Genomic DNA, 27712 nt, shown 5'->3' on the forward strand with positions numbered 1-27712 from the left:
AGCCAGGCTGATGCCACGCAGCGTGTGGACTTAACTTAGAGCTCTTAGAAAACAGAAGCCTTCTTTCCCATTGGGGTGGCTGAGATGGTGTGGGGCAGTGCTGGACCTGCTGGGGACTATTTGCTGACAAAAAGGAATAACCCGCCTATTAATGAAGCCAACACCGCAGTCAACAGAGAGGATATGTACATGTGTGTATATACACATATATATACACTGTTCTTAACGCACCACTTAAAGTATTTTTAACATTCTGAACATATAAAATTTCAAATATAAACAGTGGTACAGAGAAAAGTATAATAAATCTTTTCATATTCACTACCCAGCTTCAATCATTATCCACATTTTTTCAATCTTGGTTTATCTACCCACCACACTTTTAGTTGCTGCTGTATTACTTTTTGTTTTTGTTTTTGGATTTTTTGTTTTGTTTTGTTTTTGGGTTTTTTTTGGGGGGGTGGTAATTAGGTTTGCTTATTTTATTTATTTTTGGAGGAGGTACTGGGGGTTGCACCCAGGACCTCGTGCGTGCTCAGCATGCGCTCTGCCACTGCGCTGTGCCCTCCCCCCTTGCTGTGTTCCTTTAAATCAAATCCCAGACATTGTGTCGCTTTGTGCACGAGCTCTCCAGGATGCATCCCTAACTGATAAAGCAGCTCCCCCCGCTACACAGCTTCCATTTCCCCCTCACATCTAACATTTATAATAAATCCTTAATATGATCCAATATGAAGAGGGTTTAAAAAGTGATTTCGATTATACATGATTTTTATCTCATCTCAGCTAATCATCTCACCTGACAGCCAGGCGTGTATGAGATGATCCAGATCTAATGAGGGAAGTGCGGGTGACAGGGATGAAAGCGCTGGGCAGGACACGTGACCGCGGAGACGGTGTCAGGCTGTGGGTAGAGTCTGAGCGCGTCGGCAGCGTTCCGGGAAGCGAGAAAGCCGAGCGGGCTGTCTCGGTGGGGAGCGGAGGTATCCTCTGTCCTGTCAACCTGTCACACTCAGCGCCGGCTGTGCTTCCTGACGGCGGGGCAGCGATGATCACATCCACAACACAATCCTCGAAAATGAGGGTTTTCTTTTCATTGGAGGAGTGATGGTGCTTTCCAGATGAAAAACAAGGTGCCTGCCAAAGAAAATGGGATTTTCGGCCTCTAATTGAAACAGCTTAATCACATAAGGGGTAGTGCACGAAACTTTTTAACATTCTGGGCTGATGCAAACTTGCCGCTGGGCCTCTGCCAGCCGCTGCACCTGCAGCGTTTCCCCACTAATATTTCAAAGTGTCAGCCTAAGTGGCCCGAGGGCCGCCCGCACCACTGTGGTAATTGCAGAGATACGCCTAGACCAGCTGAGATAACAGGGCGCCGAGAAGCAGGGGAAAATGTCAGCAGCTGCGGTGCATGCTACTAATTTTGTTTTCTTAAAAGTAAACTTTATGGAAAGACGAATCTCACTAAGCGCTAATCTGGAATTATACAATTACTAGTTCTTTTATTTACTTTTGAATTCATATGTTCCATCACTGAATGCACTGAATAATATGTACTAAAGGTAGGGAAACATTCCCTCCTTCATCCCTGGCAACTGCTGCTCTCTTTTCTAGTTCTATAATTTTTTTTTTCATTTCAAGGAAGTTATTTAAATGGAATTATATAGTATACAACGTTTTGGTATTGTTTTTTTTTTTTTTTTCTTTTTCGTTCAGCATAATTCTTCAGATATTCATCCAGGTGATTGCATGCAATTACAATTTGTTTCTATTTATTACTGAGTAGCATTCTGTGGTGTGGTTATACCACACTTTATTTTACCCCTCATCCACTGAAGAGCAGCTGTCTTTGGGGTAGGTTGAATAGTGATCACTTGGTGATATCTATGTCCTAAACCCTGGAATCTCTAAATAAGTTACCTTACATGGCAAAAGGGACTTTGCAGAGATAATTAAAAATCTTGAGATGAGGAGATTATCCTGGATTTTGGGGGTGAGACAAATTTAATCATGATCTTTGTAAGAGAGAAGCAAGAAGGTAAGAAATAGAAGAGGGGGGAAAAAGGAGATGCAACAGTGAAAGCAGAGACAGAGAAGATGTGATGATGCAAGGAGAGGTTGGAGCCATGGAGCCAGGAAATACAGGCAGCACCAGAAACTGGAAAAGGGCTAGGAAATGGAATCTTCTCTAAAGTCTCCAGAAGGAACAGAGACCTGCTGGTACTTTGATTGTAGGGCTTCTGACCTCCAGGACTGCGAGATGATACATTTGTGTTACTTTAAGTCCCTGGGTGGGTCCTAATTAGTTAATAGCAGCAACAGGGAACCCATGCAGTTTGCTTCCAATTTCTGGCTATTGCAAATAAAGCTGCTGTAAACATTTATACTCTGGTTTTTGTGTGAACATGATTTTTTTATTTCTCTGGGATAAATGCCCAGCAGTGCACTTGCTGATTTATATGGTAGTTCCATGTTTAGTCTTTTAAAGAAACCACTGGGCTGTTTTTCAGAGTGATCAGTTTCTCTCCATCTTTCCAGTATTTGATGGTGTGTGTGGGTATATAATATATATACACATTTAGTTTTAGCCATTCTGGTAGGTATGTCATGATATCCCATTGTGGTTTTAATCTGCATTTCTCTAGTGGGCAATTATGTTGAGCATCTTTCCAAGTGTTTGTTATCTGCATAGCATCCATAGTTAAATGTCTTTTGTTATCTTTTCCTTATTTTCTTTTTGAATTTTTGAGTTTTTCTTCTTCTTCTTTTTTTTTTTTTTTTACTATTGTGTTTTGAGAGTTCTTTTTGTATATCCATTGAAATTGTTTTTTTCCTATAAGTAAGGGATTTTTCTCTTTATTGTTTTCAAGATTTTTTCTTTTATTGTTTTTTCTGAAGTTTGGTTGTAATGTGTCTTCATATGGGTTTCTTTTCATTTAGCCTGTTTGGAGTTTTTCAGCTTCTTGAATCTCTAGGTTAATGTCTTTTGCCAAACTTGGGGAATTTTCAGAATGAAGATGCTTATTTCTTTGAGTCCTTTGCCTGCCCTGCCCTCCTTCTCTTCTTCTGTAACTCTGATTACACAAATGTAACATCTTTTATTACAGTTCCAGCAGTCCCTGGCACTCTGTTTTTTTTGTTTTTTTTTTTAATATATTTTCTCTGTTTTGTTAAGGATGGATACTTTCTATTGTTCTATCTACTGACTTTTAAATTGGTTATTGTATTTTTTTATTTAAAAAATTTCATTGGATTTTCTGTATATCTTCTATTTCTTCTCTGAAACTTTCTGATTTTTATTGGTTTCAATCATGTTTGTGATTGCCTTTTGAAGCATTTTACGATGGCTGCTTTAAAATCTGTCAGATGATTTAATTCAAACATCAGTGTTTTCTTGGGGTTGGCATCTATTGGTTGCTCTTTTTTTTTTTCCTTCAGCTGGAGATAGTGCTGGCTCTTGGCATGATGCTTGATTTTTGGTGGAAAAGTGGACATTCTGTGCATTGTGTTGCGAGACCCTGGATCGTACTTAAACTGTTTCATCTGGCTACTTCTGACCATGCTTCACCAGGGGAAGGGAGTGGTGACTTATTACTGCCATGCTGGGGTAGAAGTCTAGGTTCCTGTGGAAGTGGAAGCCCATGTGGTCTCCACTGGCACTGTGAGGTGGGGCCTTGATACCTCCTGGGGGAAATGAAAGTCCTGGCCTTCTCTGACACCACCCCAGTGGGGAGGTTGGGTGACTCATTACAGCAAACCAAGGGTAAAATCTGGCCTCCATACTCAGTATTTGCGGTTGGGGGTTGGGGTGAGCCACTGGCTTTCTCTGTGCTATTTGACTGCAGAAAAGGAGTTGCTGTCTAGAAGTTCTGTCTCTTGTAGGCTGCCCTGTTCTTGCCTTTTGGCTGGAGAGGTCAGGCCTCTTTGTCTGTGCCTGGGGCATTGCTGGGATGCTGGCTCTTCAGCTCCGAGTCTGGGAAACATGAGGAAAAAAGAAAACCCAGAGAACTCGTGACCATGCTGTTCCTTGGGTCCCAGGGTTCTTAGCTCCAGAAACCTGTCCGCTTTCTTTTCTCTGCCTTTCAGAGCCTTCTTACGTTTATTTTATAAACACTATCCTGGGTTTTAAAAAAATTTTTATGGTACTTAGTGGGACATACAGGGAAACGTATGTCTGCTCCATCCTCCCAGAAGTGGAAATTCCAGACTTGTAATGGAACATTGGAAGTGACATTCTATCACTTCTGCTTTATTGTGTTACTTAGAAGCAAGCCACAAGTTACAGCGCACATCCAAGGGGTAATTTCACACAATTATACAAAGGAATGGATTTCAGGATGTGCGGGTTACTGGGCACAACCACAGAGGATACCTGTCACAGGTTCCCATATGTTCAGCTGAGTGGACGCCACCCATCACTTTGCCCAAGTTCCTGGTAATTTATGTTTTCATTGGCAATATGCAAGGGTTTCAGCTGATACCTAGCATTGCAATTACTTGGCTTTTAAAAATCTTTTGAAGATTTCAACTATGTTGATGGAGATAGTTGACTCTCATTGTTATTTTAATTTGCGTTCGTTCCCCTGAGCGTTATAAAGTTTAGCATCTTTGTATGTTTATTGCCCTTTTGCTTATCTTTTCCCTCTTTTGTGAATTCCTTCTTCAAGTCTTTTGCTTATGTTCTGTTAGGTTGTTCGTATATACATGTACACATACATTCCTACATGTGAGTTTTTTGTCAGTTATATGTCTTGCAAATATTCTCTCCCACTCTGTGGAGCTCCTTTTTTTTTTTAAGTCAGTAGATTTTATTTTTTAAGAACAGTTTAAGGTTCACAGAAAAATTGAGAATACAGAGAAGGCCTCTAAAGCCACCTTTCCCACACACTGTTTCCCCTATTGTTAATATATTATACACATGTGGTACAATTGTTATGGTTAATGAACCAATATTGATACATTATTATAAACCTAAGTCCACAGTTTACATTTGCATTCACTTTGTGCTGTGCTGTTCTGCGGGGTCGGACATATGCAGGTTAGACCCCCACTGTTACAGAATCATGCAGAAGGCTTCGCTGACAGACATCAGCTGTGCACCACCCAACACCTCTATGGTTTTAGTCTTTCCCAGAATATCACACAGCTGAAGTCACACAGGAGGAAGCCTTTTCAGATGGGCCTTTTGCACTTAGTAATATGCATTTATGGTTACTTCATGTCTTTTCATGGCTTGATAGCTTATTTATTTTTAATCACTGAATATCATTCCATTATACGTATTTATAACAGTTTGTTTTATTCATTCGCCTATTGAAGGACATTTTGGTTGCTTTGGGTTTTTGAAAATTATGAATAAAATTCCAATAAACATTTATGTACAGGTGTTTGTGGGGACATAAGTTTTCCACTCAATTGAACAAATGCCTAGGGGTGCAGTTGCTAGGTGATATGGTAAGACTGTGTTTAGCTTTGTGAAAAAGCTGCAGAATGAACTTCAACAGTGGCTGTACCATTTTGTGCTCCAACCAGCAATGAATGAGAGTTCCTATTGGTCTGAATCTTTGTCAGCACTTGGGACTGTCAGGGGTTTTGGTTTGGTTTTGGGTTTTGTCATTGTTAGGGTATCTCATTGTTGTTTTGATTTGTTGAGCATCTTTCCATATGTGCATTGGTATTTTGTAGAGAGGTGTCTGTTCAGATCTTTTCCAGAGCCCTCAAGCCTAGGTGGAGGGACAATCCTGCCTGCCCCTTCCAGCTGTGCGGGGCTGGACTAAAATCTCGCTGTGTCCTCACAGCCTCAGCTCCCAGGAGTTCTGCCCCAGCCCAGCCAATGAGGAAAACGAATCCAGCTTTTAGTTTAGTGGAAAAATGAGACTGGGAGTAAAGAGCATAGTGGGTGTCTATAAAGAAATGTAAAAACATGAGTGAAAACACTTTTTTAAAAATGACTTATCCCTAGAATGGAAAGAAATGACTCTAAGTATTAGAAAACTTAATGGACATTTATGGAAGATATTTAGGTTATCAAGCTTCAGCTCTTCTCCAGGACCAAATGATTTTATAGTTGCATTTTAAAGCCTTTCAAGGATCACATAACTCAGATAAAATTCTCTAAAACATAAATAAAAGGTGGAATTGTGTGTGTATGTGAAAATGAGTCAGATGAAGCACCTGACTTGAATTTACATGTAATGTCCCAAATAAAATATTACAAACAAAACATTAAAACTGTTCAGTAACAAACTTGCAAGGTAGGGTTTAGAAGATGTTATTCAAAGTAAGAGCTTTGTTTCTAATCCAGATGTGATGGAATTTTAAATATTAAGCTGATTAGCAGAACTTTAGTACTTTTAGGAAAACTGGATGCATAGACTGTGTGTATCGTTTAGTGTAAGGGTCACGGTGCCCAATTACGTTTATTCCTCTATACTGAACCGCTGTTATCACTGCTCCCTTCTGGATTTGACTTCCTATAATCCAAGTATGCCTTAGTTTCTTCTTGAATATGGTTAAACAGGTAGAGACCTGAGATGTTGCTATGTAACCTACAATGTGCAGACAGCCCCCCAACAAACGATTAATAGTGTGGAGGCTGAGGAACCTAGGGCTAACTGAATGAATGAGTGTTCTCCGTACTTCAATAATAAATCTATGTGTTTTTTATGCCATGAGGAAAAATGAAACGTAGCTTTAATACACAGAACCCAAGAATACAATTTATCTCACTCTTTTTGTTCCTAAACTTTTCATTTGTTCTTTAAGAAAGAAAAGAGTAATTCCATAATTTGGGAATTTTGGAATATTCAGCATCGTAAGTGTCTTTATATCATTTAAAGTAAACTGAAGCATAAAGAAAACAGTGGTAGTATCTGCAGAAATCTTTTTTATCCACATTGTCTAATGTGTTAGAACTGAGGATGCCAATATTTGCTAAACAAAATCATTTTGTCTTATTAATAGTTTCACAAGTAATGCTGCCTGTATTCATTTCCTACAGCCAAATGCAAAATCATGAAAACAAGTGCTCATTGCATACAGACTTTGCATTAAATTCATTGCACTGGCCATGTAGTCCTAGAGAGTCTTTGTTTTGATTCACATCCACTCCTTTGCTTCGGACTCATTTAATATGTGCTCCTTGCTAATTAGTCTTCTAGTGTCCTTAGAAAATCATGTCAGCTGGTGAGTAGTGTTGACCTGGAAAAAATAGACTGCCAGATATTTCTCCAGGAAACATGGGCTTATTTGGAATTAGCAGAGAGTTGCAATCTTAGGGTCTGCAATCATGAAGCGCCATGTGCAAGGGCCCCCCCAAACAAGGGAAGGAGAACTTTTATAGAGAGAAACAAGAAGTTGGCGCACATAGTGAACAAAGAGTCCACGAATTTTCATTGGCTAAGTCCTCACCAGGACTTTCTTTCTCTTCTATTGGCACAGAACATGAGAGCGCCCCCTTCTGGTCTTCCAACTCTATTTAATTGAGGTTTCTGTTTATTAATTTTTTTTTACAGATGGCAAATGCAAAGCTTTTGAGTCTCGAGTTAATAAAAATGCAATACCTCCCAACAAAGTTTTCTGGTTAAAATTGCAAATCAAAAAGAAATTTCAACACAAAGTGCATGTACTGTAGTTGAAATTAGCAAACAATTTCATGTTATGGCATAAATTAATTGGAATCCAGTGCTTGCCTATGTTCATATTGTTATTAATTACCCAGTAGTACTTCCACAACTGTTTGTGTTTTAGAACTAATTGATTTTTTTTTAAGAAAACATTCTTGGAACACAAAGCAGTATCTTTTCATAGAACATGGAAAAAAAAAAAAACCCACAAAGAAATGCAAGAGATTTTACTTAGAGAAAATTATAAAGAAAAACATACCAATTTTGTAACCAATAAAATGCGTGTGTGCGTGTGTGTGTTCATCTTCTGAAACTAATAGAAAGGAAGGCAGGTAGGTAGGCAGATAGATAGATAAAATGAATATAAATAAAATGTATATGTGTATATACAAATACATATTCTGGAGAACACACACACCCTAGAAGTGCTCACTCATCAACAGCTTATCTTCTCGATTATTAAGCTAATACATGCTCACTGTCAAAATTTTAAAAAGGCAAAATAATACAATACAAAATAGCAAACAGCACATGAAATTAATCTAACTACTGAGCAAAAAAGATTGTTGGCCATGTGTTGTATTTTCTTAGTATTTATTCTATGTACATATTTCTACAGTAAAAAGCATACATGCATTTCTGTATTTGTTTTGTATCATAAGAAACATTCTTTATGTACAATTTATTATGCTGCCTTTTTTCACTTAGTATATTATGAGCACTTTGTCAATTCATTAAATTTTCTTTTAACATAATCTTGAATGGATGCATAATATTACATACTACAGTTATGTTATAGCACAGTGCTTTCGTTGGAAATTTAGCAGTTTTTTTTTTTCACTTTTCATCATTGCAATCAGCAATTACAATTGTACATAAAATTTCTTTACATATAAATTTATTTTGAAATTGAGATCATACTAAAGTTTATTATCCTGATTTTTACTTGAATTCATTATATACATTATAACAATTCATAAAACACAATTAAAAACTGGCATTTAATGATCATATAATATTTCATGATATGAATGTGAAGATGTACATTAAATTTTATATGTGAAAATTTACATTGTTTCCAATTTATTAATAATACATAAATAAGTTAAATATGAACAATATTATACATAAATCTTTGTATATCTTTGATTATTCTCTCAGGATAGAATTCAACAATGGATATCATTGGCCAAAGGTACAATCATGAATAAGACTCTCTATATACTGGATAATTCCCCACTAACTAGGATTTTTTTCAGTGTTCAGCATTAACAATTAAAATGCTTATGTGTATTATTGCAAACAGTACATTTAATTCCAATAAAAATTTGACAGTTTGATAGACAAGATGTAATGTTGTTGTGTTTACATTTATTTCTTTGATTCGAAATGAGATTTGGCCTGTTTACAATTTTAAAAAACTAATTTTTTTTTTATCATTGGCCTAACCGTGTTCTAAACTACTTTTATCAGGGAGAACTTATTTTTAGATATTTCTGAAAATCTTGGATTTTATTTGTTTACTTTAATATGTTAAAAGTTTTTTTCCCAGAGTGATCAGGCTGTTATTTATTTACCTTGTTTTACCTTTTTCTTCTCTTTACTCACTGATGGGCAAGGAGCTCTTTTGTCCAGATTCATTGTGTATCAACAAAGTGGTTGGATTACTCTTGATTCAGTTCACTGTGTAACGTGCAGGATTACAAAACAGTTCCAGGAACGTTGGGGCAGTGTATTGCCTGCTGCGACAGCAGCGAGTGAGTGGAGTAGCACCTGGAGTGAGTCATAGTGCTCCCGCTTCAGGTCTCATCCTTCCGAACAGCAATTTCAAATACTAGGAAATCTCAAATACTAGGTGCATCTGGACAAACAGCATTCAGAAAATGGTGCGGAATTTCCTCGTCTCTACATTCATGGGGATGTTCCCACTTTGGAGATAACCATCAAAATCATCTAGAGAGAAATCTAGATCTGTTGGGCTGGAGTAAAATTTTCACCAAATACCATCAGCACTTTACCATTTTGAAGTAGTATGAATGGGCCCCTATAATACAAGAATTCAAAATTCCAGTCACCATAGAAGTTGCAGAAGAAAATTAAAGTCATAGAATTAAAACGTGTCTTTGTCTTTTGAAGAGGGCATTGTTCTGCTGGAGTTCAGCAGGTGCTCTGGTTGGCTGGGTGGGTCTGTGGATGTGAGTTTTGGTGTATTTGTGGGAGAGGGTGCGCTATGAGTGTCCTTCTACTCCGCCATCTTGGCCAATCCTCCTTTTCTTTTCTTTTCTTTTCTTTTCTTTTCTTTTCTTTTCTTTTCTTTTCTTTTCTTTTCTTTTCTTTTCTTTTCTTTTTTTAAATGGAGGTACTAGGGTTTGAACCTAGGACCTTGTGCATGGCAAGCATGGGATCTACCACTGAGTTATACCCACCCCCTTTAAAATGTTTCTTAATGCAGTGCTCCTCAAAGGCTCACATAAGTCCATACTAGTCCGTGAAATGTTTGTCACCAGCCTGAGATGAGAAAAGGATAGAAATTGAGAATAAGTATTTAGAGACTTCTATAGCTATTTGACTACCATTAAGATATTACTGTGAATGTCAAATATAAACATAAGTCTGTAATTATCATAGAATTCTGTCTGAAAATTAAACTATGACCCAAAACATTCTATTTTTTCTATTACAATAATTATATATCCAGTATCTTGATAAATAGTCATATTTCACAACATAACTCCCTATCAAATTGTTCTGTTATTGTACACTGTAAAAATGTGGTTCCCGTTATCCATTAACTTATTTTAAATGGTGACCTTTTTCTGATAACAGTTATCATGGGATATGAAGACCTCCTCACATAAGAATGTAAGTCCTCAGTAGCACTACTTAAGAATTTCCTAGAATGCAAAGGCCATGGACAGTGTCTCTCATCTCCTGTGGTTCTCAGGGGGTCCAGGGGATCAGGGTGGGGTCAGTGCCCGATATCGTTGGAGCTAACTTTGGATTTCTGAGCACACAGCAGGCACTGGAGAGGTGCAGAGTACCTGCTACCATCAGCTGGGCTCGCAAATCTGTTCTTTGAAAAAAATTTGTTCTTTGAAAAAGCATTCAGGGTCAGCTGCTAGTCATTTTGTCTTTCAGCTTCAGAAGTTAAATAAACTAGTAAAAAACCCTCCAGGATCTGGTAATGCGTTGACTGTCAGTCATGGTTTTTGGTGTGATTTTCTACGGCTGTGAAGGTTTTATATGGTGAAATTGGGAGAATCTGAGTGATAGACTGCTGGCCAAGGACGATCAGAAGCCATAAAGCTGCTCTTTGCCTTTCAAACATTACACGATATATATATATTTTGATTAGAGAAGATTTCATTTTTGGTGCAATGAATTATCCTGATTTTTCCTTGTGATTCTTTATGTTGTTTTTTTATGAAAATCAGAAAAATGTTGCTTTAGAGCTTCTAAAATATCAAGACTGCACTTACTTAGATATTTAATATATCTATGTTTCAAATATCCATTTTGCCTTGATTTGGTTAAGAATTGACATGAAACTCTATTTGAGTTTTTTTCCCCCAAATTTATTTAACTTCTCTACAATATATGAAATAAACATTTATTTCCAGCTAATCTGAGGCTAAATTTATTATTTATCAATTTCTTCTGTTTCTGAGCTTAAGCTTCTACAAGTTGTTAACATTTCAGGTACACCACACTGTGTTCATTTCTGTATTTTGTAACACATACTGGTAACACAAGGAACTTGGCCTGATCTAGTATCATTCTTTTCCACAATTTCCTTGACTATTCTTGCTCATTTACTCTGATAAATAAACTTACGAGTTACGTTAACAAGTTAAGAAAATATTCCACTCATTTGAATTGGATCACATTAAATCCACACATTAATTTAGGAAGAATCATCACTTTTGAAACATTTGGTCTTTACACTCAGGACTATGATATATTCATCCATTTGTTCAAATTTTGCTTTATGACCCTCCGTAAAGTTCTATGATTTCTTCAAAGCGGTATGGTCATCGCTTGTTATAGTCAATCCTAGGAAGCTGTTGTATTTTCTTGCTGTTTTACATGGAGTCCAAATGTATTCTCCAAAAGATTATTGATTTCAATATGAGGTACCTAGGAGAATAAATTTATTTTTCCACCTACATGGATGATGAGTAAGAGGCCTAAGCTGCATGGAGAATATTGCAGTTTGAACAGAGTGAAGAAATCCCTGACTTTAGGCTGATGATACAGCACCCAAACAATAGGAGCGCCAGTCAGTTCGCTGAGTGAGAACGGCTGCCCTTGAGTGCATCACTCAAGGGAAGATGTCTCATTAGTAGACATTGTTACTTAAAATGTATTTCCTGTTAAACACTTTTGACTTCATTTATGTTTTTGTGCAGACAGTGTCCAAAAGGGAGTATATTTATACTCACATTGTCGAATCTATGCATTAGAAAGAAAAAGGATCAAAATTTCCTAGACTCAGGGAAATGCAGAGCATCGCCGTTTAAGGATGCCACATTGCCGTTTCTGAACTTAGCCCAAGGTTCTTTCTCACTGGCTCATGTGGAGCAACTGAACCTCTGACTCTAGGGTTTGTGATGCCAAAAAGGACCTTTGTGAAGAGCAGGCTTTTCAATGTGTTGTCTTTTTGTCTCGGAAATCTCAAAGCAGCAGTGCTACGTGCGGGGAGCTACCTAAGAGAGTTTTAATTATAGATGACTCCCAAGGAAATAAACTGTCAAGTGTATCTGAGCATCTCAGTATTTCCTCTAAAATGATAATAATGCACCTTAAGTTGCAGTATAATTGGATAGGATGCTGTAAATCAGCTAACACTTGTCAAGAGGCTTGTGGCATCTTTAAAATCGCAGATCTTAATGAAGGCTTTGTCAGGATCCAAGCCAAGTAAATTTGTTTCAAGTATCAAAGAGAATTACGTTTCCTTCTGTCCCTGTATAGTCAGGCTAAAAACAAAGGGAGAATTAACTTGGGAACTTAATTACTTGGTACTGCGTTGAAATAAAAATCCCAGCTATATTGGCCTAAATACTCTTTTTGGTAGCCATTTAAGGATGTTAGGCTAATTATAGGCAAAGTGTTCAAAATCAAATTTAAAGTTGGTGTTAAAATAAATTAGTGCATCAAGAAAATGAATTCTTTGCCTTCAAAGCAGATTCCTAAGCTAAAAAAACTGCACTATTTTAATATAAACATTAAAACATTTATTTTAGGAACACCATCCTGAAAATAACACCCCAGTGTTATTTTTTATCATTATACTTTCCTTCTCCTCTTCCAAGAACAGACCAGATTCATCCTGAAGACGGGACAAGGGCAAAATCGACTATTGAAAGACCTTCTCTGATTGTTCAATATAAATGATTACGCTCTTCAACGATCTGTCACTTCTGCCAGATTTATTAATTGCACGGTCATCACCTGACATTATAATAGGTTAATATTTTAAAAGACTTCCTTGTGTTCCATGTCCACATAAGCTTTGTGAAGTCGTGATCCCTCTCTCTGCATTATTTACCTGTATATCCCCAGTGCCAAGAATAGTATGAACTCGATAAACAAGCACTTCATAAATATCTGACTATTGACCAAATAACAAATAAGCAGGTTAACAGATGGTGGAGAAGATAAACATCCTTATTTTCCCTTTCCAGAACTGACAATGTAATAAAACATACAGGCAAGTCATTATCATCAACTATGTAACTAGATCATATTTTTAGACATTAAATTACCATGTAATTTTTATTCCAAATAATCTTTGTTATCCCAAAGCTCGCTCCCACTGAAACAGTGGCATTAGTCATTTCAGCGTAAACCTAAAAGGAAGATATATTTGCTCAGTCTTGTGCATCAAATTTTTAGTATTGTGAACAATATCACACAAGCGGACAGCAGTTGAGAGAATAATATACAGCTCCATGAATCACTGAAAGACAAACATTGTTGAAACTCCAATTGAAGTCATGAAATAGGAAAAATAGTACTATTCTCCCAATTACAGAACTGCCGGAAACGATTTAAGATTCGATTTTTAATAGTATGTTTATAGGGTATATCCCTCTATGGATTTATTGTCAACTTACTCAGTTTTACAATCAGTTGAAGAAAGAACAGAGCCTGGGGCCACTGGAAGGTGAGGAGGGAATCTCAGAAAGGAAAGAGCCAGAGAAGACAGACCTCAAGCTGTGCATAAATTCTTCCCAGATTGCTGGCTAATCCTTGGAACACACGTACACAAGAAGAATACATAAAGATAAAAGAATTAAACTAAAAAGGAAGCTGCTTCTTCAGAGACAAGGCTTGCAGTTTGAATTCTACCAGTTTAATTCTCTGTAAAAACAAAACATCAGCACCCTTTCCAGAAAAACAGCAAAGTCCAGAATCTAACGGTGTTCTGTATGCAATTCAGAATTGCTTGACGCACCGAGAACCAGAGAAATAAAAGTAGAGACATTCTAGTGATATCAACCCTAAGCTGACCCCGAAGTGGTTTTTTGAAAAGGGTAATTAAAGCTATTATAGCTTTGTTTAACAGAAGAAAGTAAAATATGCTGGTGATGAGTAAAAAAAAAAAATTGGAAAGGTTAGCAGAGAAACAAAGCTATAAAAAACAACCATGTGGAAATTCTAAAGCTGAAAAATACAATCTGAAATGAAAAATTGATCGTGTTGGCTTAACAGTAGAATGGAGATGAAAGGGAAAGAAACATTGAATTTGAAATAGTATTTAATAAATATGAATTTGAAAATAGTTAAATTAAAAATTTTCCCAGCCTTGACAGGATTTAATATTGCTTAAATTTTTTTTTTTTTATTTTAGCAATTCTTGTAGATACATGATAGTATCTTAATGTGGCTTTAATTTATAGTTCCCGAATGGCTGATAATGTTGAAAACAAATTTTCCTGGGCTTATTTGTCATCCGTATATTCTTCTTGATGAAGCATCTGTTCCAGTCTTATGCCCATTTTTTAACTGGATTGTTTGCTTTCTTACTTTTGATTTAGAGTTTATATTCTAGATACAAGTCCTTTGTTGTATAACTTATCATCCCAGTAGGAAAGCTGGTCTGAATTAGTGAATGTATAATTGGTAAAAGTAAACGTGTGTATCTTTCTGTTTGAGGGGTGTCTTGCTTGTGGAATAGCTAAATTGATAGTTAATTTCTTCCTACACTTTAAACACACTATGCCAAGTAGCGGAAGGCTTTAGGTTACATTACTAACTGCAGCAAACCAATGTCTTCATCTATCTTTCTCCCTATCTATCTATCTATCTATCTATCTATCTATCTATCTCATATACATATATATGCAATTTTTTTGCAAAAGGAATTCAGTATTAAGTTCCAGAATTCAGAAAAGTGACATTCTTCCTAGTTTATTCTTCCCCTCCCAGATTTGTCACTAATTCCTTCTCCTATCGATCAACTTGAATTTCTCAGGAAAGGCTTCCTTAACTCTAAACTAGACACTGCTTGCTAAATATTCTCTTTATAACTCTTGAAGAGCAGGAGGGTTAACATTTTAAAACTATGACAAGACATTCTAAAAAGCTACAGTACTCCTTAATTTCCTCACCTGACCCATTTTGCTTGATTTCTACATCTGATACATTTTGCTCTTGAAAACTCACTTGCCAGTTTGTATTTGCTTTCTCTCCCCCACTGCATTTCTTCCTTCCAACCTTCTTGTTCCTCTGAGATCATAACTCCCAATAAATCCTTCAGCCTGCAGGTGTTGATTCAGCCCATTTTTCTGCAGAACTCGGCTAATAAAATTGGTGAGTGGGTTTTTGATGAAGAATGTTGTTTTGCTGCAGTTGATAACGTCACAATCCAGAGCTGTATCCTATTTGGTATCAGACTGCTCGTGAACTGACATGTGTACCCTTCTCTTCACTGTCTTCTGCCTTCTCTTAAGACCCTTTGATGCTCAGAGTAATGTAGTGAGTTCTCAGCTATACTTTGGAAGGAGCAGTGGAGGAAAGGCAGGCTCAGGGCACCGTCTCAAGGTCCTTGTACTTTGTCCTTGGACCCTCACAGAGCAGCGCTCTCCATACATATGTAGGAGGTGGATGGTTCCCCACCACTCCTTGTTTGTGCATTATTTACTATTGATGAGAACTCTGCACTTACCCTTTATGGAGGGTATCAGGTCATTGCTTCTGATTCCCTTTGACTCTCAGAGGGCATTTAAAACAAAGGTCAATATGCAGGCTGCACGCGGATGCTTTGGGAGAGGAGAGCAGTGTTCTCAGACACAGACTGCTTTTCATGAAATGAAAGTTCACTGCTAGGGAATTAAGCGATCTGATTTTATAGCCCTTTTATTCTGTTTATTTTAAGAGACAGAGTGCCTTATTAGTTTATCATGTTATTGGAGCGCTAACATATATTTAAAATTGTGGTGTTAGAGCTCTCGTTCATTTCAGCAAGTATTGATCCATCACTTTTATGTGCCCCGTATTACTATACATTCAAACTGAGGAGGATGCACGTGTAATCTGTAAAACCTGTTCTCAAATGGCTTACCGTGGAAGAACTGGGGGAAGACCTGATGACACACATGAAACAATCAGGTAACACAAGACTGAATATAGAAAAAAACATGAAACGAAACATACACTGTTTTTTAAAATGAACACAGCACAACATGAGTGCTACCTGGCAGTCACAATGGGAAGAAACCTTTGAGGGCTTGAATTATGGTAGACTTCCTAGAGGAATAATAATAATAATAACAGCAGCAACAATAATAAACTATTACCTACAAGGGGAAAGATATAGCGTGGTTCTTAGAAAATAAATTAAAATAATGGAAAATGCATTAATAATTTTTATTTGTATTATTATACTTGCATTTTTGGCAAATGATGAGACTATATCAAAGTTTTGTATATAGTGGTTTAAGCAAACGGGAAATTATTTTTAGGACATAATAAAAGTCTAGAGAAGGTCAGTCTAGGATTGCACAATGTTATCAGTGTCCCAAGATCCTTCTGTCTTTCTGCTTAACGTGTGGTTTTCATCCAAAATCTTTTCTTTGCCTCGTACCCTCAAAATGGCTGCTACAACTCCAGCCTTATATTTTGATTGTTGTGGATGTTGTGAGCACTGCTTAGCTCCCGCTTCAGGATGGGAGGACTGGAGTGCAGCAGGCCTGCAGCCCTCAGCTGACAGTCCCCTTCAGGAACTGCCTCAGCTCAAACTTATGCCCCCTTTCTGAGGTGGCACTCGTCCAGTAACCATTGACACAGAGCTCAGTCTTTTTGTGCAACGCGGAATGATTCTGCAGGGTATTCTTGTCCTCAGAGCTCCTTGTATCTTTGTCTACCTTGTAGCTGCTCTTCCTCCTCTATCCCACCCTGCTTCCTTCCCTTCCTTCTGCAAGTTTGGATCCTATGAGAACTCCTAATCATGTTTCTGCAGACTAATCTCTGTTTCAGAGTCTTCTGCCTGAGTAGCCCAAGTTTTATACATTTTGAGTAGAGATAATCTTGATATAATAGGAAAAAGTGGGTGCCTGTGTTACAAAGGTCAAATTTACCTCAAACACCCAGGAGAAATGTGATGTGTTCTAATTGACAGAATTGTATTTCATGGGCACCATAGCTATAAGTAGGACTGATCGCATACACTTTGGGCTGGATACATTGCTTTTCTAAACAGTATATAAGATTATCTTACTTTTCAGAAAAATTGCCCAGGAATCATGTGCACTGCAGAGAACTGAATCACAATGGCCACTGTTAACAGTAGGGAGGCTGGAATATGTCCTTTTTATCTGAGCACATTGTCTCCCCAAACAAAAATTAGAATCCTATTATCAAGAAAGAAGGCAAGAATGAAAATTAGATAGGCAAGTATCAGTGTCTTAAAGATGTGATAACTAATACTTACAGAGTTCTTACTATGTGTCAGGTATTGTGCTATGCAGATTTAAATATACAAGATCATTTAATTTTTTTCAATAACTATTATCAATCCCGTGGCTTCTATGGGATTCACAAATTGCTTTCATATGGATATTGATGCACTGCTTATAATATATTCTTTCATTGATAGGATTCAGTTAATTTACACAGAGCTGTAAATGCCTTGCCTCATATTATTCTCACAGTCAATTTATCAGATGTAATTAATGACCCCATTTAACAGATGAGCAAACTGAGGCTTAGAGGGTTTAAGTTACACTCTCGAGGCCACACAGCTGCCGAGATGCAAAACTGGAATTTGACCATCTATATACCTGTCTCACTCTTTAGCATACTCTTTTCAGCACTTTGCTTTTCAGACCTTCTGCTCTAGTTAAGAGGTTTCAGTTTTAGTCCTACCAGCATTCAGTAAGCAACTCAAAAATCTGTGCATTTGATATATGCTAGGTATTATGCTTGATGGTGGGCATAGAACTAAAAGTTAAGCTGTTATCCTTGTGGAGTGCATTCAAAAGGGAATAAACTGAAGTGTAAACACCAAGTAAGATACAAGATGATTGGTGCTATAGTAACAGTACGGAAAATTCATGAGAAAGGGACAAACAATTAAATCTACCTAAGACCATAAATGATTTAAAGTCTGAAATCAAGTAAACTTAGGGCATTAATAAGATGATGTCTTAAGATTCCTTTAACTATAACACATCTACTTTCTGTGTTTTGAAAAATATTCACTTTGGGTAAAGTAAGGTGATGCTCATATAAGCAGAATTCCCATCTTATTGTAGCTACATAATTAATAGCAAAAATGTATTTTGCTTGTGGGTGTGTAGTTTCAGTAGGACTCAGCCTTGAGAGTGTGTCTCTGTTCCAATCAGCATGAACTTGGGTGACTCAAAGGCTGGGGGCTGGAATCATCTGGAGGCAAGCTCATTCACACATCTGGTGGTGATGCTGGCTCCTGGCTGAAACTTTAGTTGGAATTATCAGTGTCCAGGGCCAAGGCTTCCACAAAGAAGAATGGCTGGGTTCCAAAGGAGGGAGTCAGGGAGAAAGACCAAGAGACAATGGGAGAGAATCTCTCTCACTTTTATGCCCTAACCTCAGAAGTCACATGCTGTCTCGTCCACCAGACTCTTGGTCAGAGAACCCACAAAACCCTGATTCAAGGAGAGGAAAGTCCTACCCCTCCTCTCAGTGGAAGAAATTCCATTCACAGCGGGGAAAGAACGTAGGAAACGTGATGCAATTATGGCTACATCTGGAAACTGCCTCCTGCCACATTCTGCGTTCTGGCAGCAACGCTTCACATCCCTCGCTTATGCAAAATGTGCTTTTCATTTCTGCCAAGACTTCCCTTCTGGCATCAGCCTTGAGCTCAGAGTCCAAGACAGTGTTACCTAAGTTGGGTTCAGCTGTGACTCATCACAACTATTTGAGTCCAGTTCCTCTTGCTCTTCATCTTCGTGAACTAAACGGAGAATTTACCACCCACCCCCTATATGCCAAATACAAAACGTTGGGGTGTTCAAAGAGTAACAGCTATAGGTCCTCCCGTCCAAAAAGGGGAAAAATAGAAGGAAGGCAGGAGTGGTCCTTAGTAATTCTGAAATCTAGCTAGGATGTATTGATAGTTTTGTGACTAACGTATAATCCTCTTGCCTAGAAACAGTTTTCCAGGGCTCTTGGGTTCTCCTTGAAGGCTCTTGATTTCTCACAATGAGTGTCCCTCCCTTTGCATAAGGAAGGTCTGGCACCTGTACAACAATAGTTTACTTGGACTGCTTTCTGCCTATGGTAGCTTCCTTGCTCCTAATTATCTTTTCGTTTTGTATTGTCTCTGTCACCTTTAGTTCCACCTGGTATTGCGTTTGCAGATGCCACTCTCATTAGATGTCTCTGAATCTCCTGTGATTTGCATTAGGTACACTCTATGGTAGGAAACCCACCCTTACCGATCTCATCAAGATCAACCCTACTCGAACTTGACCTTCCTTTACGCCTGCTGTGGCAACGCACCTCTCTGATGCTTAGAAGCCCTGTCGTCTGATGGAGAGAATCTATAAAGCCTTCTTTCAAGGTCCCTGTTTACTTTGGGCGCCTTCTTGAATCCTTCTGAGGCCTTAATAAACAGTTTTATAGTTACATTCTTAGTTTCACCTTTAGGCCTGCTTACCTCCCAGTATCTTGGATTTATCTTTGCCCAGAAGCCATTTCTTAGTTTAAGCACTGTTTTCCATCCAAGCAGGCTGGAAATGAGAAATAGTTTGCTATTGGTGAACCCCAAAATGTCTAGTTTCTTTACATTGAACATTCTTTTCCTTAAGCTTGTCTCCGCCCTTTCAGATTCTACTGTGGGCGGTGGGAGGAAGCAGGTGGCGTCTGCAGCTGTCTGCCCGGGGCTCTCGTTAGCTGCACCATCCAGCTTGTTAGGCACATTTTCTGACTTCTCCGTTAACATAGGCAATGCAACATTTGTTGCCACTAACAACTGTCCCCTCTTCTCTATCTTTCAATAGTATTTTCTTCATTTTATTTGAATATCTCACTTTCTCCTAAACCTTCACTGAGAGCCAACTGACACATGGAAGGGCTTCTGCTAACAGCCTCTTCACAGCACTTCATGCTTCCTCTCACTTTCCTGCCTTGAAGCCGTCTCCACATGTGTTCATTTGTGACGGCAGCAGCTCACTTCCAGCTACCAAATCTGTTCTAGTTCCTGTGGCTGAGAAACACGTTACCTCAAAGCTCAGGGGCCTAAAACAATGACAGCATTTACTTCGCTGAAGAGCCTGTGCTTTGGGCAAGGCTCAGTGGACATGGCCCACCTCTGCTCTGCTCAGATCAGCTGAAGGCTCATTCACGCACGCACCCGGGGGCCTTTGCAGCGCTTGATGGAAACGCTCACTCGTGACCTCGCCACGTATGCTGGATTCCTCACGATGTTGTGGTGGCTGGTTGTGAGGGTAAGTGCGCCAGGAAGAGAGAAGGAGGGAGAAAGAGAAAAAGAGACGGAGAAAGGCAAAGAGACAAAGAAAGATAGAGACAGAAAGAGAGACAGTCAGAGACAAAGAGAGAGAGGAATGAGAGAGAAACATGAAAAGAAAGAGACAAGAGACAGAGAAACAGAGAGGGGGCACAAAGCTATCACCACAATGTGACCTACCCTCAAAGTCATACAGCATCATTTCTGTCCCACTCTGCTGGCCGGCGGAGTAACAAGCCCCTGAACAAATTGAAGGGAAGTATTTACCCTTGGTTGGATGATTGTCAGTCGCACTGTAGGAAGACCAAGAGGGTTGAAGCTCACGTGTGTGTGTGCGCACGTGCGCGCACACACACACACGCACAGAGCCATCATTAGAAAATCCAAGCTGCCACAAAGTACTAATGTGTACGCAGCCAGTATATGGGGGAAAATCTGTACATTTACCAGTTAAGCACAGTTATTTTTAAAATCAGATAGAGGCGAGTTTCATCCCTGCCCTGGCTGCCTCCAACCTGTGTGACATGAGCCAAATGAAACAGTGCCTATGTTCCAGTTTCTCTACCTGAGACATGTCTTATTTTGTGATAGGAGCATCTCATCTTGAATTCCCTTCCCTCATTTCTTCTCTGTTGTTTGGGTAATTGTTTCCCTGCTTTCGAGGGGTAACCACCGTCTAGTGTTATAAGAGGTCGTGGGAAGGCTATTAATGACTCTCCTCATTCCAGTGTGAGTGTGGAACCCAGGCAGAGCCACCAGGACTCAGACGTGTGTTCTGGTGCAGAATCTCCCGGGCTTCTGTGTCCGGAGGAATCACCTGAACTAGGGATCTCTTTCGATGATTCCACTCCCCACGTTCCATCTGAAGAGGCTTTTGCTCCCTGGGTCGCCCTCTGCAGGCCCAGAATCTTCACTTTAGTGCACCCCATAAGAGTCCCTGCACACAACTATGAGAGAAACTGCCCCAGGATCTGGTGCAGGTGCAAAGTCAGAATTACTTGCTCAGGGAATAAATGAATAGACAGATTATCCAGGTATAATCTCTAGCAAATAACCCACAGTTCTATAAACAACCAGGATCTGGATTTTGACTTGAGCTCATCTGGAATTCCCTGATAAATAGTAATACAGTAATATAATATAGTATAATATAGTAACATACTTATATTGTTACACTCTAATATGGCATAATAAATATACTAAATACAGTAGTCAGTAAGTATTCTGTAAGTATACTATAATAAATACGGTCAGTACAGTGTATAATACGTATAGAATAATAAGTGTAGTTACCAACCATGTCACTGATTCCTGTTCATTCTACGTCGTCTCCCTCCTCAGGGCTCAGCCTAGACTAGTCCTTGAAGCTAAAATGCTTACTTATTCACAAGGTCCTTCACTGGGCTTATCCTTTTCACTATAGAGTCTTCTCCTAATGACCCTGGTCATTCTCTGTGTATTTCCCCCATCATAGTTACCTCCTTTACATTACCTTGATTTCTCTCTTGTCTCTCTCCTCTTCTAGAACAAAAGCTTCACTTGATCAGATCAGGCCTGTCTCACTTTTACATCTGTAGAAACTAGCTCTATGCCTAAACTAGTAGGGGTCCCATGGATACCTGGTGAGTGAGTGGATCCACATACTCGAATCAAGGAATTCTTTGTATTTACGCCACAGCAGGGTGCTTGGGAGAAAAGTTTAAAACGTTGTTAAACAACTAATTAGCTGTCATTCTGACTATTTTAGGAGGCTCAAGTCTTCTGAACATTTTTCATTATTTTTTCAAAAATCTTCCCAGAATAGATCCTAGTATATACCAGACATCCCATTGGAGATGTTGCCATAATTTTGGAATCAAGTTTATTTTCCCCCAAAATGTCAACTTCACTAGTGGTGGGTGTCATCTGGGAGAGCAGCTGGGAGAAAAACAAAGATTGGATGCGGTTCAGCCAAGGTCTCCTTCATTTCAGCTGTCAAATAGCCGTCTCTCCATTTACAAGAATCCAAACAGGGAGTAGGTGATGAGAGTTTTAGGGAAGACTCCCAGACATGACGACACAGGATACCAAAGTGACAAAACAGGTGGTAGACTAATTTTGGAAGGAAAAAAAAAAAAAAAAAACAAGGTAAAACACCATCTTACTAAGTAAATCCTTTGCAGTCTGTTGTGTAGCAAATCCCAGGAGAGGACGAAAATAAAAGCAGGCACCATCATAGCACTTGCAATGGACGGTTGTGTCTAATTTATGTCACTTCTATACCTACAGGTGTAGCGAAGGTTTAATGTGTTTTTGAAGTGTTCAAATGCCCATAACAGCTATTCAGCAGCTGCAGTTAGAGATGTGGCTCCAGCTTCCAACTAGAAGATCCATGGTGGCTGTGGAAGAGCAACAGAGAGGGTTTAATTTTCCTTTCTTTCCTTCTTTCTTTCTTTCTTTCTTTCTTTCTTTCTTTCTTTCTTTCTTTCTTTCTTTCTTTCTTTCTTCTTTCTTTCTTTCTTTCTTTTTCTTTCTTCCTTCCTTCCTTCCTTCCTTCCTTCCTTCCTTCCTTCCTTCCTTCCTTCTTTCTTTCCTCTCTCTCTCTCCCTCCCTCCCTCCCTCCCTTTCTCTCTCTCTCTCTCTCCTTTCTTTCTTGATTTATTTCTTGGTTTCTTGGTTTCTTTCTCTTTCTTTCTTTCTCCTCTCCCTTCTCTCCCTCCTTCCCCCCCTTCTCATCTCTTCTCATTAGGAAGACTGAATTATTTGTTTGGAATGCTCAGCTACCCCTGCCTGTACCTTATCACTCTCTTAACACACCTGACAAAATCTCCAGGCATCAGAAATGCCACATTAAAGACAAACAGAGGAAGGAATATTGTCATCAGGCCTGCAGCAATGAATTCTTTTGTTAGACTGAGGGTAGCTTTCCCCTTACCTGCTATATTTCATAAGAACTGCATTATTTAAATGATGAGCAAGGCTTTCCTCAGCACTTTTGGAGGGGGAAGAAACCAAGCACATGCAGACTGGTTTGAAAGTGACAAAGAATTGTCTTTGCTGTTTCCTTCCCCGGTCTTGACCTCATTAGAGCCAGAATCAGCAAAGTGAGTGGAAACCCACTGGGCTGTGAAGAAAGGTCTGGGTTTTCTTCTGCTTTGTGCCCTTGGACAAGTTAGTAAACTTCTTGGGCCTCAGTTTCCTGACTTGTAAAACGAGGGAGGTTTGGGCACCCAGTATACAAGAATGCTCTCCTTTGTGAATTTATTTATTTTTCTCTGGTTCTTGGATAGCCAAGGTTAGCAGTAATGGCAATAATTAACCTTATGTACCAGGCACAGTTCTAAGCATTTAACATGTATCAACTCCCTTAATCCTCTTATCGAAACTGGTTAGACATATGCAGAGGTTACCTTTATTTTCTAGCCGGGAAAGTGTGAGATGCAGAAAAGGCTGAGGTTACTTCATCCTGGCATGAAGCCAGAATTTGGACCACGGCAGCCTAGACCCAATATTATGCTTTTCCCACTTTTCAAGGAGCTGAGTTTCTGTCATCTCAGCTTTGATTGCCATTCCTGAGCTTTTCCACTAAATAGCTGCTTAGCCCTGAGTAGGTTACTGGCTATGCCTCACTGTCTTCATCTGTAAAAGAGATATCACACTGCTTTCCTCACGGCTGTTTGGAGGAATTTAATGAGATGTTATTGTCAGGACAGGCTGGGTTATGATTCAGTAACAAATTAATTTCCAAACCTCAGTGGTTTAAGACTACAGAGATTTTTTTTTCAGTATGCCTCCTGCCCAGCTCAGCCTGCCAGGCTTCTGGTCCGTCCGGTGGTTCCCGGATCCAGGCTCATGGAGGGTTTCATGGCTGTGGCATCACCTGCCCTGCAGTGAAAGAGGGGACAGCTGGAGAGTCATGTATTTTCACTGCCTAATCTGAATGTGACCCAAGCCCCAGACGTTGGTCCGAAGTGCTCAGATGACTTTGCGTAACTGTAAGGACGCTGAAAATGCAAAATAAATAAGATGCTGGGTGACCGCTGCTTTCTCTGCCGCAGATGCGAAGGTCTTTCGTAAGATTCCTGACGTGTGGTTACCATTCAGTATGTAGTTGCTATGGCCATTGTCAGCCTAATCGCAACCAAAGCATCAACAGAATTTTGTCACCTGTTTTGGGGCACTTTGGGATTGATGCTATAATTTGGAGTGCCCAGGATAACTTTTTAAGAGGTGTTGAAATGTGTGGAGATTAATGGAAATAATAGAGGATGAATTTTTTGAACCTCAAGAGATAAAGTATTAATTCTTCCTAGATCATCGGACAATTTGGAATAATCATTTAGTTATTTAGTTTATTTTCAACAGTTAGTTAACTCTTATTTAGATTTTTCCCTCCCAGGTTGTCTCTGTGTTATACTCACCTGTCCGTAAATATTAAAAAGTTGGGTGCCGTCAAAGGAACAGCTTGCCCATCTCATTGGTTGATAGAATATAAATCATCTACATCCTTTTTATGCCCCATCAGCTCATTTATAAGGTATTGCCCTTTATTATGACAGATTTTATGATATTTTGTGATGGCCAGCCATGGGGAGAAAAAGGTTTAATGCACTGACATCTAATTTTATTATCTCTGGTACCTATTCATTTTTCGGAAGCATTTCTTGACTTTGTGCCAGTTTAAGCATGAAGCTTTAAAATCGGGATGATGACAGGGTTGGGAATTAAACCTTTAAATCAGAATGGGATTGGAAAGACAAATCACAAAGAGATTTCAGTCATTTAGCGTCCCTCCCAGCACGTTAATAAGTGGTACTCACAGAATAAAAAGCACATCACACAGCCTGTTCTCTGTAAGACGTTTGTGATTTAAGTGCCATTTCAGGGGTAGATGATGAGGACCCAACAGTGGCCCAAGTTAGGGGCAGGAAATAAACATACATTGAGTGCTTACTGTATCTAAAACATCACTCTGATGTTCTTCTTAAGTCGTGTCACTTTATCTTAAAAAAAATACTGCAAGGGGGTCGCGGTTGTCCACATGTTAAAATGTGAAAAACGAGAAGTGGAAGAAAGATGAGGAAAATTTAGACTTGCTTCATGGGTTGACTCTCTCTCCCAAAGACCTGCTGGTTCGTGCTTTATGTCTGTTGTGCCCTCTGGTTGGGATGGTCTTGGCCCAGACTCTGCGTGACTGGCGTCAGCTCATCATTCACCCAGTGCAGGTTCCTTGGGGGAGGGGAGGGCTCTTCCCTAAGGAAAGTTGCCTCCCCGGCGCCCCGGGGAGCCTCTCTCTGTTGCATCACCCTGGGTTTGTTGCTGTTGTGTTTGTGCACATTCTGTAACAAGAAAGTACTTTGCTGTTTCTATGCCTGTTGCTTCTTAGGTTTTTGCTCTTTCCGCTAAGATGCCAGTCTGCGAGGGCGGGGGTCTTGCTGTCTTACTCACTTCTTTATCTGCAGAGCTTAGAAGGCTTTCTGGCAAAGAGAAATTGCTTAGTAAGTACTATTTCAAGGTAATCAAAAAAAATTTTTTAAAGCTAGAGACACTGTAGCTCCAAAAAAAGAAGTCACTTGCTGTCATTATGCAAGTGGCAGAGATGTGTCTGAAACCCAGGCCAAGCTATTAATAGGTAACCCTGTCAGAGTAAATTAACTTTGTGCCACTTACTGTCCCTTAAAGCAGTACTTGAGATATGTTAATTCAGATAATCCACACCACAGTTATTATTGCCGTACAGTTATTTTATTATACAGTTATTTTTGTTGTCCAGTTACTATTGTTGCACGATTATTTTTAAATTCCGGTTTGAGAGTTGAGGAATTCAAGGCAGAAAGAGTCAGCAACTTGCCCCAGATCGGCTGGTTCCGTGTCGGTGCTGTTTACGCTGTATTGCCTCCCAAGCTGCCGGTTTCAGGGTAACATTCATTCGTCTACTTGACAAAACCTAAGAATTCCCTTTAGCCTGACCTCTTCTAAGGTGAGCAGAGAGGAACTGGAATACAAATTTTTCAATTATCCACATAGGTTTCATTCGCCAACCCCGTGAATTGTGGTCTGTTTTAGCTGTAGGCCCTGAATGAGTGTTTGTTGGTGTATGAATGACTGGCTGCAATGGCATGCTTTCACAGAGAACATTTATTTCAGGATCAGGGAACCTGATTGGCTGGTATGTTAATTGCTTACATTGTATCATTTAAGCTTCCCAAGATTTCTGCCAGTGAGGAGGCTATTAACCTCCCTTTACAGGGGAGGAAACTGAGAACCCACAAAAAGCTAAGTGGCATCATGCTTCTTTACATTTCAGTTTGAGGGTTGCATTTATACCTGTGTTTGGAAGGTCGGAGACAGTCGGAACCAGGCGTTCATCTAAGTAACGGTGTTACTACTTAAGGTAGTACCTGCAGGAATTCGTCGGTTTCATGCTACCTCCGAGCTTTCATTTACTCATCTCTACAATGGAAATCCTAATAGTACCTCCCTAATGGCAAAGATTAATTGAAATTCTTCTGTGAAGTTCTCAACGTGGTGCTAATGCGTAGTGTAAAGTCATGAGGGCAGGGGAGCAGGTCTGGACAGCAAGCCGGCTTGATGTCTCCCTCTCCCTCCTCCTGAGCCTGTGTCTTTCTCAAGCAAGAGATGTGGTTTGGGGACAAGCATGAACTTTGTCACATTACTGTGCCCACCTGCTGGGGTGGGGTCCCTAAACACCCATCTAGGACATAGGTTTCTAGGACGTGGCCACAGGCAGGCGGCACCAAGCTCGAGGAAGGCTAGATCTAGACTTTATCTCTGGTTCTTCCACTTATTGGTCACGTAACTCCTCTAAGTCTCAATAGTCCTCAAATCTGTAAAATGGGAATAGTGCCTACAAAATACGGTTGTTGTGACAGTGACTTGAAGCAACATCTGCAAAATGTGTAGATAGGGTCTGACTCAAAATAACTGATAAAAAATTAACTATAACACAAATGTCTTTTACATAAAACTTCATAAGAGGAAGCGCCAGTTGGGCCTCTATTATTGACCTTCAGCCAGATACGTTTGTTTCTGATTTGCGGGGTTCCTGTTCCCAGATCTGTCAGTGCAGGGCAAACCTGAGCTCTCATCCCAACAGCTGCATTCTGGGCATGTTGGCTGTGTAATCACG

This window comes from Camelus ferus, chromosome 19 (genome assembly GCF_009834535.1).
Source record: "Camelus ferus isolate YT-003-E chromosome 19, BCGSAC_Cfer_1.0, whole genome shotgun sequence".
NCBI classification, from domain to species: domain Eukaryota; kingdom Metazoa; phylum Chordata; class Mammalia; order Artiodactyla; family Camelidae; genus Camelus; species Camelus ferus.